Raw genomic sequence first — 13298 nt, 5'->3', positions numbered from 1 at the left:
CGCCGCGGGCGCGGGGCGAGGTGGCCGGCGAGCGCTCCTCCTGCGCAGCCCCGCGGCGCGCAGAGTGGCGCAGGCAGCGGCATTGGGCTGGGTTTAAGGTAGCGCCGCGCCGCCCGCGCTCCCCGCGGTCCTAGCGCCCGCCGCGCCCGCCGCGCTGCGGCAGGCCCCGCGCCGCGTGCCCGAGCGCGGGACCGGGGGCGCCCCGAGCCCGGGCCTCACAAAGGGAGCGGGAGGCCGGAGCCTCGGGCCTCCTGGGCGGCCGCTCTCCTGCGGAGTCGAAGCCGGGAACCGAACCCTCGCCCGATGCGGTGGCGGAGGTGCAGACTGAAATCGGGAGACTAGTTTTCACTTGGGCTCTGATGCTACTTTGCGTTATGAAATAAAACTTAGCTGAGAGTTGGAGGGAAGGGGGTTGGTCTAATGAGCTTGAACGGACACCGCAGTTCCTCTCTCCTTCCTCCTGCAGACACACAGGCGCAAGCTGTGCGGCAGGTGAGACGGGGGTGTGCGCCCAGCCCCCTCCCACGCGCACACACAGGCCGCTGTGGCCGCGCTCCCGGTCTGGCTCGGGGCTTCCTGGGCATCTCGGGCCGGCGCTGCGTTTAGGTCCCGCCCCGCGGTGCGGCCGGCTGGGGGGCGCCAGAGCACCGCCTCTGTCCCCGAGCTCGCCTGGCGCGCGTCTGCGGAGAGTCCGGGTGCAGGAGCGCGCGCCGGGGGCTCCCTACCCCGAACCGCGCTCCGAGGGCGAGCAGGGCCTGCCCTCGGGGACGCGAGAGGCGAGGTCCCAGAGTCCCCCACGGCCCGAAGCCGCCGCTGAACCGGAGGAGCCCGGCGCGGGGCGCGCCCGGGGTCGCGGCCGCCGCTTCCTGCTCTGGCCCCGCGGGGCGCATGTGGAAGCCCGAGCCCCGAGCCCGGGTCGCGGTTCTGCTCGCGGCCGGCGGCCTTCGCGCCCAGCCCGGGGCCGGGACAAAGAAACCCGCCGCCCGAGCCGCCCGGGAGCCGCGCGGCGCTCTCTGCGCCCGACCCCCGCGGGGCCGGCTGGAGCGCGGCGCCCCGACGCTCGCCCCCAGCCTGCCCGCGCGCCCCGCTCGCCCCTGCTCCTCTTTGTTCACATTGTCTTAGCAAGGGCCCGACTCTCGGGGCGAGCCGGTGAAAGTTGCCGAGACTGAGCACCGCTCCAGACCGCGGGACGTGCGAGTGAGAAGCAAAGTCGAAAGCAGCCTAGGACCCCTGCGCGGGGAAAGGGAACCGCAGCCTTTTTATGGGGAGAAGCCGGACCCGCCTCGGCGGTCAGCTCGAGGCTGGCGGCGAAGGACGGGGCTGGCCCTACTCGGGACGGAAGGCTTTCGCCGGAAGATGAAAGGGAGCAATGAATTTGCAGATTTCTCGGGCGCCGGAGGTGCCGGCGACCTGGAGCGACCTGCCCCTGCCCCCCGGGCGGGAAGGTGTGCTTGGCCCGCCGCGAGGAAGGAGGGGGCGCAGTGTCCTCCCTCTCCGTTCCCACACCCTTTGCCGCAGTCCCGGGTCATGGGGCGTCCGGGGCTGCCTCGTGCGTCTCGCCTACGCGTTTAGTGAGCTCCAGAGCCCTGCCTGCCCCGTGGTATTCACAGCAGTCACGTCGGCGGTGGGCCTTAACCTTAACTGCTCAGTGGCAGATACACGAAGCTGGGGAGAAAGTGTCACTTCCCATAAAGCACCCGAGTAGCTCGCATTCATCACCCAGGCGTTACTGGACTGCTTGGGTACAAGGCGCGGGGTTGGTTACTTTTTGGTAGAGCCTAATGAAGAAAGACAGGCAGGCAGACCGAGGGAGCGATGGAGACAGGGAGACGCTTGACAGGGCCAGACGAGCAGCTCGTGGACATGTCCACTGAAGACAGGCCTGGGACAGTTTCCACCAGCTGTCTCCAAGCACATTCTTTCGGTCTGAATTTAGACCGTCAGCCAGTGAGCAGAGACCATTTCCGCTTCCGAAGCCTCGGCAGCCCGGTGACTGTCCCTTTAAAAGCGATGCGGCCGTGGGCGAGCGGGCTGGGTGCTGGTGGCTGGAAGCCGCCTCCTCGGGCGCCTCTCGCCCACTGCAGTTGCTTAGCCCGCGTTTCCTCGCGGCTCCAACTCCAGCTGCAGGAAGCCTGTGGTGTTCCCTGGCCCCGTGAACTTGCCCATCGGGCTTCTCCCCCCTGCTTCCCCTGGGTCGAGCTTTCCTCTTCCAGTAACAGGCACGGTATCCTTCCTTTCACCGAGCACACCCCGTTTCTCCGGACCTCACCCACTGCCCAGGGCTGACTCCCTCAAGGTCTCGCCCAGCCCCGCCGTGGCTCACAAATACTCTTCGGTTAGTACACAGACGCTAAGCTCCAAGAGGACTGAGGCCTCGCTTCCTAGAGACAGGTGGTGTAATTGGCTTAATGACACCGCCTTGGAAGACTGTCGTGAGGAATAAAAGAAAAGAGGCCCATGAAACAGGCAGCACACAATAGACACTCAAGACCCGGTAGCTATTCGAACACTACTCCTAATACAGCTCCGTGGGTTCTTCGGCTGCCCAGGGGGTATTTCGCAAATGGTATCATTGATTTGAACCCCAACGGTCCCTTAGGCTACCTCTTCCCAGCATACTAATCCCTCTTGTTTCTCCTTTTTCCAGTTTGTCACCTGTCTTTCCTGCTGATAATTTGGGACTGAGACCCAAATAGGAGAAGTAACAAGGGAAGTGAAGAGAGATCCGGAGGGGAACGCGCACTTGGATAGGGGTCTGCACGTCTGGACCCGGCTTTCCCCACCCCACCCACTCCCCGTGATTTCCCGTTCCCCCCTCGCGGAACTGCTGAGCGGACGCAAAGACGGGTCTAGGAGGCATGAAACGGCCTGGAAGCTATCGAGTCTCTACAGATCCAAGGTGACCATTTGGGAAAAGTGCCCTGTCCACCTCCACTACTTCATTAGCCTGTGTCTCCTCCTTTCATTTCCCTGGACCCCCCCCCCGGCAAATGCAGACCCCCACAGAACCCTTTCATTCATTTCCTACAACAATCAGGTGAGGGTCCTTCTGTGTCCACTTCCCCCATCCTCCCACCCCACAGCCTTTCGTCTACTGGCGGGCTTTGGTGTGGGAGCTCTGAGGAATGGTAGCTGAGAGCACTGGTTGGGAGGTTCAGGTCTGTTCCCAGTCTGACCCCCATGTCTGACTAGGTTTGAGCTTCAGTGGTTAAGACGACAGAACCACTGTAGCCAACATTAATCTATGGATTACTGTGCTCCAGAGGTTCGACTAAGTGCTTTCGTGCTTTATCTTTTTAATCCTCAAAACTACCTTACAAGGTAGGTACTGCTATTGTCCCATTTTACACATGAGGAAACTGGCTTATAAAGGTTGAGTAAGAGGCGCAGTGCATAGACCTCAGAGCCCCACGGTGTGGACCCCCAGCTGCTCTCTGTTATACTGCGCATATGCTTCTAAACATTCAGAAACAGCGTGTTTCCATAAAATAAACATATAGGAATAAAACAACCAGTTAAAATGCATAATTAAGAAATAAAGACCACACTTACAATAGGAAAAGAAAGATAAGATTGCTAGGGAAAAAAATGAACAAAAATGTGCAAGATTTATATGAATAAATGTGTTTAAAGCTCTCTAGGGACACAAAAGAAAACAAGAACAAATGGAAAGCCACACAATGTTCTTAGATAGAAAAACTCAATTTCATAAATATGCAACCATTCCTAAATTAATCTAAAAAACACTTAACATCATCATAATAAAAACACTAATAAGTGTTTTTTTATTAGAAGAACAGATTGCTAAAGTTAATATACAAAATTAAATTTAAATTGAGAAAAAAAATGTTTGAAATTGACAAGAAAAATAAAAGGGTAACTAGCCATACAATATTTTAAATATTTTAAAGCTGTATTAATTAAAACAGAGTAGTAGTATCCTGTGACTTATTCCTATTAGCATATGAATAAAGAGATAAAGCAATAACACAGAATAGGAATTATAGAAATAGAGTCAAATACATATTGGAATTTAATACATGATAATCAATGGGGGCAAAAATGAACTACTGAGTAAATGGTTTTGAAACAACTGAATAGACAACTAGAAAAAAAGCAGTAGTACCTATTCTTCACACTCTACATGAGGGTAAAACCTGAATGGAACAAATATTTAAATAAAAAAAAAATAAAGCCATAACAAGTACTAAAAGAAATAACGGAATTCCTTCACAATCTGAGTTGTGAAGGCCTTAGTAATTGTATCACAGAATCAAAACATCTAAAAGAGAGTAATGATAAATTCAACCACACACAAAACACTTGTTTAACTGCGGGGGGGAAAACACAAATTGAAGAGATAAATGACAGAATAGAAAAACATGGTCATCTCATATCAAGATAAAGGACTAATTTCCCTAATATATTAAGAGCTCCTACAAATCAGTAAGAAAAATATGACTTCTGGTTTCCAGCCTGACATGCAGAACTTGGAGGTCCCCTCTCCTCACAAAAAGAAAAAAGTTGAACAGACTGAAAGTCAACAACACTTCTTAGATCCATCAAAGAATTGAGGTCACAGGACAAACTGCTGGTCTGGAAACTGGAGAGATAAGACAGACAGATACAGAGAATTCTTACTGGAGCAGAAGCCCACAGCTGGAACCAGTATCAGCAGGAATACTTTACACTGTAACTGATGAATTGCTGGGAGCTCAGTGTGGACAAGCTGAAACACCCAGAAGAGGCCCAGTCTTAGACGGGTCCTCACACTCTCCTGAGATTTACCTCCAGAAGCCCCATCAGGTTCTCACTGAGGAGATCTGAGAAAAAATCCATTCCTGCTTCCTTCAGGAAGAGGGAGGAAGTAATCATTTTGAAACATGCCCAGAGTTCTCTGTTCTCCTAAACAAAGCCTGCCTTCAAGGGGAGCTATTTTACCAGGACCCAACCCACCTGGGGGGAGGGGAATATCCAACTCCAGCCCACTCCAGCCTTCAATGTGGGGAAGGGAGACACCAGACCCAGGCTCACTGAAAGGCGGAGACCTAGTCATAGGACCACAGAACATTTCCGTGTCCCCACCTCACCACCACATCCACAGGGCTTCTGTGTAATAACAGGGATTAGAGCTAAAAGAACTGCAAGATGCAGACCCTATTTAAGGAGTCTCCAGGGAAACCCAAAGACAACAGGGGAGACAGAAACAAGAACACCAGAAGAAATTTTAGCCCTTGACACCATAGCTACTGCAAACAGTAAAAACAGACTAGCTCCTAGCCAGATAAACATAAAACCTCACACTAAAGGACTATCTACCTCAGTAATTTTTACCCAATACATCAAACTAGCTTTCAACAAAAAATTACAAGGCATGCTAAAAGCTTAAAAAAACAAATAAACCAGAGTATGAAGAGACAAGCAAGCACCAGAACCAGACTTAAGACAGATACATATATGACGGAGATTTTTGGAATTATCGCACCAGGAATTTGAAATAACCATGATCCGTATGCTAAGGGCTCTACTGGAAAAAGTGGAGAGCATGCAAGAATAGATGGGTAATGTAAGCAGAGATATCAAGACTAAAGGAAAGACTCTAAAGGAAATACTAGACATCAAAACACTCTAACTGAATGAAGAATGCCTTTGATGGACTCATCTGTAGACTGGACACAGCCAAGTAAACAACCAGGGGGTCTGAATATATGTTAACAGAAATTTCTCAAGCTGAAATGCAAAGATTAAAAGAAAGAAAGGAACAGTGGAACAGAAGAGCCAATAACTGTGGGACAATTACAAAAGGTGTAACATACACATAATGGGAAGATCAGAAGAAGAAGAAAAAGAATAAAAACAGAAGAAATATTTGAATTGATAACAGTTAAGACATCTCCATAATTGATGACAGACTCTAAGCCACAGATCTAGGAAGCTCAGAGATACTAAGTAGGAAAAATACCCCCAAAATCTATGCTGTATATCATATTCAACATATCATATTCCATGTCTACGATGTAGACAACCAAAGACAAAGAGAAAATCTTGAAAAGGGCCAGAGAGGGAAAAAAATACCCTATCTATAGAGGAACAAGGGTAAGAATTACATCAGACTTGTCTTCAGAAACCATGCAAGCAAGAAAAGAGTGGAATGAAATATTTAAAGTGTTGAAAGAAAAAAGAAAAATACTAACAACAGGATAGTCAGTTTACAGAAAAAGAAATGCAAATGGTTCTTAAACATTAGTAAATATGCTCAACTCCATTCATAACAAAAAGTAACAAAAAATAAAACTGTGCTGATATACCATTTCTTACCTATAAATTTGACAAATATTAAAAATAATATGAACTGGTGTTAGAGTCTGGGGGATTCAGGCACTTTCATACATTCCTGTGGAGATGAAATTGAGACAGCGTTTATGAAGGGCACTTCAGTAATATTTACTAAAATTACAAATACCCAGATCCTTTGACTCAACAATATCTCTTCTGGAAATTTATCTTAGATATCTATGGGCACATGCGCAGAATCGTGTGTGTAGAAGATTCCTCACTGAAGCACTACTCGTGGTAGCAAAAGATTGGAAACAGCCCATCAAGAATGTCCATCATGAATGACTGATCATATGAATTATAATAAATCCATAAGGTAAAATCTTGAGCAGTTTTTTAAATGGAAAAAAAAAGGGGGGGGAGCTTTTTGTATACTGCTATGAACTAATCTCCAAAGAATATTGTTAAGGAAAAAAATACAGTGCAGAACAGTGTATATGTTATGCCATCATTTGTGTCCTAAAAAGAAAGCTTTTCTATTTATACATGTAAGTAATATCTCTATAAATACATGCAATCTCTTTGGTTGCCTCCAGGAAAAGAAATTGTATAGCTGAGGGATAAGAGGTAGGAGGGAGAATTCTCACTATATACATGTCTTACCTTTTTGAACCACGTGAATGTAGTATCTATTTACAAAGGCATCAGCCCGGTTTAATTTTTTTAATAATTACATTTCCCTCCTTCAGAGGAGTGGAAGCACAGTGCCTGATGCAAAGATCTTGGGAGCAGCCGCAGAAGATGCCGTGATTAGGGACCACGTTCCCACACACGACCCCGGGAGCATGAACTGACACATCTCTGAAAACGTGACAACGTCTAATCCCTCAGGCTCCAGGGCAGCTCTGTGGGTTGCTTCTCCTCCCTGTGTCTTCCACTGCAGCGCCTGTCTTTCCTTAGCCGTGCCCAGCTCCTCCCTTCCTGCCTGTCCCTATTTGTCCTGTCTCAACACGTAGCTGACAAAGCCCGGGACTTTCTTCACTTACAACTGCCCCAGCGTTACATCGCTTTGCTGCCCACCTCCCACTCCGAGTGCATCCTGGTGGCCAGCGAGCTGCCAGCTTCCTCATGTGGTCTCCCCTTCTTCTTTGCCTCTTTAACTCCATTTTTCTTCACTTTCCTTTTGGTCACTCCAGTGTAGCCCATTCTAACTTTTCTTGCCTATTTCCCTAGCTTTCAGAACACAGATGGAGGTCCAACAGTAACAGCAACAAAACAATAATATGTATCAAATATAGTTATAGAAAGTTAATATTTATAGAGATATATATTTACAGAAAGAATTTCACATACATGATTTCATTTACACTTCATTACATTGTGACTCAGACATTATTATCTGTCTGTTAAGGTGGAGGAAACTGAGGCTTAGAGAGGTTAAGACACCTGACTGAAGTCACACAGCTAAGTGAGGGAGCAGGATTCTAACGTAGACCTTCCAACACCAAATCTTGAGTTTTCTTCTCCTTTAATAGCTCATGAAATTTAACAATAACTTAAAACTGGGGCGGGGGGGGGGTTCTGTTAAATAGCTAACTTAGGGAGTCTTCCATTCGACCAATTAGGTGAAAGAAAAGCTTCCCGGGCTTCCCTGGTGGCGCAGTGGTTGCGAGTCCGCCTGCCGATGCGGGGGACGCGGGTTCACGCCCCGGTCCGGGAAGATCCCACGTGCCGCGGAGCGGCTGGGCCCGTGAGCCGTGGCCGCTGAGCCTGCGCGTCCGGAGCCTGTGCTCCGCAACGGGAGAGGCCACAGCAGCGAGAGGCCCGCGTACCGCAAAAAAAAAAAAAAGCTTCCCTTTTTCTCTAAAGGCGTCTTCAATATTTGCTTCTTCCTTTATAGCTGATGGAACGTTCCTAGTATTCTCTAAGGATGGTTAGAAACAAGTAGCAAATCAGTACTCATTGGTCTCATCGGTGCCACCCCAATTCTCCTGAAATGAATGAGGCTCTCAGCCTTCTGCACTGACCCTGCTGGACCTGACAGAGCTCATGGCGCTTGGCTCGCATACACTTGTCTCGCATCTTCCGCGACTATGGCCGTCCTCGGTTTCCTCCTCCTTCAGCAGCGCTTTCTCCGCTTCCCGGTTTCCTTTGCCGCATCCCCCTCTGCTTCTCAGCGTCCAAGGCTTGGAGCATCCAGAGGCTCAGTCGCCGAGCCGTTCTCCATGCTCCCTTCCTAGACGATTTCATCTCCTCCCAAATCTCTAAATACAGTCCAGTACCTGAGACGCCCCGAATTACCTCTCTGGACCCCCCTCTCCCCTAAACAATAATGTGTAACCAGCCCCCTCCCTGCCACCTCCGCCCGACTGTCCAGGGGGCCTCCAACACTACCCCTCCTCCCAGAAATCTGGGCACCCAGGCATCTCCCGTCTCAGGCCGAGGCCCTGGCATTCCCTCAGCGGCTCAGACCCCAAATGCGAGTCACTCTTCATCCAAACCCTAACAGTCCTACTTTCAAGACACATCCCAAACCCAGCCACCTGTCACCGTCTTCACTGATGCCGCTTTGGCTTCACACCAGCGCCTCCCCCACATGCTGCAACGCCTGGCCCTCTGGCTCCTCTGCTTCAGCGTGTCATCCAGGCCACATCAACACGTCAGATCCTGTCCCTCCCCCGTCGCCCTTACACCTGACTACCCGCAACACCTGTGAGCGCCTGAGCCCCGACTTCTTCCCGACATCATCTCCTACTTCCCACCTGGTCCCCCCTGCTTCCCGTAAAGCTGGCTCCTTGAGTTTCCCTATGATGCCAAGTACGTTCCCATCATCTGACTGACATTCTGCTCGGAACACTTTTCTCAAACAGCCCATGGCTTTGTGGAGGCCTCCACGGAATTGCCATCCTCTTAGGGAGAAGTTCCTTGGTCACTCTACCTAAAACAGCGCTCCTGTCACTCACTACCGTTAGTTTTCGTCACAATAATTATTATTGGCCAATATGTTTACGATAAGCAAAATAGACAAGGCCCTTGCTGTCGTGAAGCTGACATTCCATGCAGAGAAGGAGACAACGAACAAGTAAAGAAAGTAATTCTAGAGAGTATCGTGTGCTATCGGAAAATAAGAGTCCTGCAGAGGTGCCCGGAAGCTCTTCTTTCTAAGGAAATGACAAAAAAAGGAGCTGACCTTGCTAAGACCTTAGTGAGGAGAATTCCAGCTGTACGGAGCCCACAGCAAGAATGAGAATGAAATGACTGAGGAACCGAAGGTCAATGGCAGCAGCAGCGCAAGTGCAGGCCGGAGTTGGGTCAGACGAAGGAGAGGTGGGCCAGATCCTACAGAACCTGGGAAACCTTGCTGAGGAGTTGGGCGTGATTCCAGGTGTGATGAACGACCATTGTGACTGATGATTCCCTCGAAAGGGTCCACACAATGGACAACACAGTGCAGTTACTTCACTTTTCAAACATAACAAACACAGAGGGGTGTTTTAAAACACAATGGAAGTCCTCTGGAATTTTATTAACTCTCATTATAATCAGTCTTCATCTTTCCCAATACTTCCTGTAACTCCTTATTCTTTCCCAAGATTATATTTTCCCCCTGGTTTCTCAACTCCCACTTGTCCCCAACTTAAGCTTAATTTGTAACCAGGAACCCACTGAGTCATCTGTCCATATTCTCTGCTCCATTTTTTCCACCTTGGCTCTCTAATAGGATGCTGAGCTTAATGGCACATCTATCTGCCTCACTGTCCTGTGCTTCTTCGTGATTCGACCGGTAATTACCAAGTCACCATTTTTATAACAAGTACCTAAGAACATAAGACATAGGAAGCATAGAAAAACTATAAAAGCATGGATTATATTAAGAAGAAAATAGTATTAGAGGTGTGACTTAAATTTCTAGAAGCCATGTATCAAACGTGGTGAAGGATGAGTGAAAAAGCAAAGAAGGGTAAAGAGAAAACTATTAACAAAGAAGGTAAGGGCATCTAACTTCTACTATCTATCTGCCAGCAAAAACTTCATACTTCATTAAAGAATTGCTTTTCCAATTAAATCAGCATTTTTTAGTGTAGGAGAAAATATCCAGCAAAATATTAGTGAGTACCTATTTTGTACAAGACATTGTACTAGAGTTTGTTTGGGACATGCATACAGAAAAGACAGGATTCTTCCTGTCTTTTATTTTTAAACAGTCTATATTCATTTACATTTTTCTTTTCCTTTATTTTTCTCCTGCATTTCCCTGCTTTCATCTGGGAACGTTCTCCTTCTGCCTGAATAACTCTCTGTGGTTTTTCTTTCAGTGAAGCCTATAGGCCACAGATTCCTTCAGTTTTTGTTTGTTGGAAAATGTGCTCATTGCACTCTCACCTTTTCAGATATTTTCATTGGGTATAGAACTCCTGATTCACAGGTCTTTTATTTTATTGTCTTATAGCTTCTGTAGTTTCAGTGGAGAAGTCATCTGTAAGTCTTATTGTCAATACTTTGCAGGTAATGTGTCTTCTACCTCGAGATGTTTTTAATATTTTTCTTTTTGTCTTTGGCTTTTCAGAAGCATTAATATGCTGTGCTTAGACACAATTTTTTGTGTGTTTACTCTGCTTGGGACTCATGGAGCTTCTTAAATCTCTAATTGATGGCCTCCGGTTTTGGAAAACTCTTGGTCATGTTTTTGAATATTGCTCCTTCCCTATTCTCTCTTTTCTGGGACTACAGGTATGTGTACATTAGACATTTTTGTTTTGTTACGCATTCCTTTTCTCTTTGTACTTCAGTTTCAGTATTTTCTAATTGTCTCTCTTCCAATTCACTAATCCCATTTTCTACTGAGTCCATTCTGCCATTAGACCACTCACTGAGTGCTTAATTTCAGGTAATGGTTTTGTCAGTTCTAAAATGTCCGTTTGAATTTTTTTTTTAAATAGATTCCCATTCTCTGGTGAAATTTTCCACACTTTCATCTGTTATTTCCATCCCCCTATATACTTGTGTGTGTGTATATATATATATATTCTTGAATATTATTTTAAAGTTCTTCTCTATTAACTCCATTCGTTTTGGCATGTGGTCTGCTTCTGCTGTCTGGTTTTTATCTCTTTATCATCATTTACATTTTCTTGCTTCTTTGCATGTCTAGATGCCGTTGATTGCAGGCCAGATGTTACATATAAAACAATGGGAGGACCCGGACGATGCTGAATTCCACTCTTTTACAAAGACTGCGCGAGGGGCTGATCACCTGAATCCAACCAGGAATTGAGTTGGGTTGGTGCTGGGCTGCACTTTTAGGCAGACTCTGGACCCGGGGTTCACCCCTGCTCCTTGGTGTAGCCCCCTGGCCCCATGCTTCTGAAGGGGAGGCTCGTGGGTATCCGTTTCCTCAACCATGAAAGATTATGGGAACTCTCTCTCTACCCTTCAGAGGTATTAAAACCAGCTCTCCAGCCTCCTGGCCCCAGAAAGTTTCGAGTCTGAAGCCCCTCAAGTTTCCAGTTTGTCCCACTAGCCCCATGGGGGTTAAAGCTTTGCCAGTTTCTCTTTCCTTCTCAAGGACCCTCTGCCTGAGCCAAGTCTGAGCCTCAACCTGTGTCCAAAATCAATGAGTACTCCAGGGCCAACCACAGCTGTCAATCACCTGGGCCCCTGCCTCAGAGGGGTCACTGAAGTCCTACCCCCTGGGTATGACTATCCATGAGAGAAGCCAAGAGGGCTCGTCCAAGTTCTTCCGAGACCCAGCTCGTCTGCACTGACGCTAATATAAGGACATAAAATTAAACGAGAGGTTATTCACCAGGCTAAAAGCATAGCCTTCAACAACTAACTTAGACTTGCCAGCCTTCGCTTATAAGACTGCATGAATGCAGACAGGTTCAAGGTGAGGGTTAAGGTCATCAGTGAATTACCTTCTGAGGTCTTCATAAAGGCGGCTTTGCAACATTCATGAAACAATCACTTCAACCAGCATTTTCCACTGGGTTACTGAACAGGGAAAACACAAAATCAAAAATTACATTCCACATTTGTCTAAGGATATATATATGGCAGTAAAATTGTACCCTGTATGAACCTCCTGGCACATTAATTTTATTAATTATGTTGGTGTGTAAACTCACCTCTAGGTAACTATGCTGTCTTCTCAATATTATAAAACAGAGGGAATATTGTTTCTCCTTACAATCTCTCTAGAGAACGTTACCAAGCTAACCTCGCAAGAAAGCCGATGGGCTTCCCTGGTGGCGCAGTGGTTGCGAGTCCGCCTGCCGATGCAGGGAACGCGGGTTCGTGCCCCGGTCCGGGAAGATCCCACGTGCCGCGGAGCGGCTGGGCCCGTGAGCCGTGGCCGCTGCGCCTGCGTGTCCGGAGCCTGCGCTCCGCAACGGGAGAGGCCACGACAGTGAGAGGCCCGCGTACCGGCATCTTCTTGTAGATACCTTGGCCGATTCAACAAAGCCCTTTCCCTGGGGGAAAGGAGCCGCTGCTCTTTGGCCGAGCTGGCCCTCAGCACGGTGGTGAGCAGGATTTCTGCAGTAGCCTCTGAACGAAATCCAGAAAGTCTCTCTGCCCCAAACTTCTCCCCTCACACTAATGCGATTAAAACCAAACAACAGCAACACCAAAATCAGAGGGGAAAAGAGAGGGAGTCTTATTCATGAACTAGCCAGACCCAGAAGACACCGTCAGTATCAAGTGGTGTGTGAGCATTTATCAAGAATAATTAAATAGGGCTTCCCTGGTGGCGCAGTGGTTGAGAGTCCGCCTGCCGATGCAGGGGACGCGGGTTCGTGCCCCGGTCCGGGAAGATCCCACATACCGCGGAGCAACTAAGCCCGTGAGCCATGGCCGCTAGGCCTGCGCGTCCGGAGCCTGTGCTCCGCAACGGGAGAGGCCACAACAGTGAGAGGCCCGCGTACCGCAAAAAAAAAAAAAAAAAAAAGAATAATTAAATAGCATGTGCTTAAAGAAAAGTAAGAAAACACAGAGACACCCAGAACACTACACCACGGTAG

The 13298-nt window shown here is 48.2% G+C and overlaps 1 long non-coding RNA gene across 1 annotated transcript; it reads left to right on the top strand.

Annotated features, from left to right (window-relative positions):
* The first annotated feature begins 207 nt into the window (after positions 1-207).
* Positions 208-6618, top strand: LOC131743086 (uncharacterized). Its single transcript, XR_009331686.2, has 3 exons — positions 208-492; positions 2648-2899; positions 6510-6618. It is a non-coding gene; the product is annotated as an uncharacterized lncRNA (long non-coding RNA).
* The last annotated feature ends 6680 nt before the right edge of the window (positions 6619-13298 follow it).

This window comes from Kogia breviceps, chromosome 16 (genome assembly GCF_026419965.1).
Source record: "Kogia breviceps isolate mKogBre1 chromosome 16, mKogBre1 haplotype 1, whole genome shotgun sequence".
Classification (NCBI taxonomy): domain Eukaryota; kingdom Metazoa; phylum Chordata; class Mammalia; order Artiodactyla; family Physeteridae; genus Kogia; species Kogia breviceps.
Note: the sequence above shows the minus strand (reverse complement) of the source record. Positions and strands in the feature narration are given on the sequence as shown.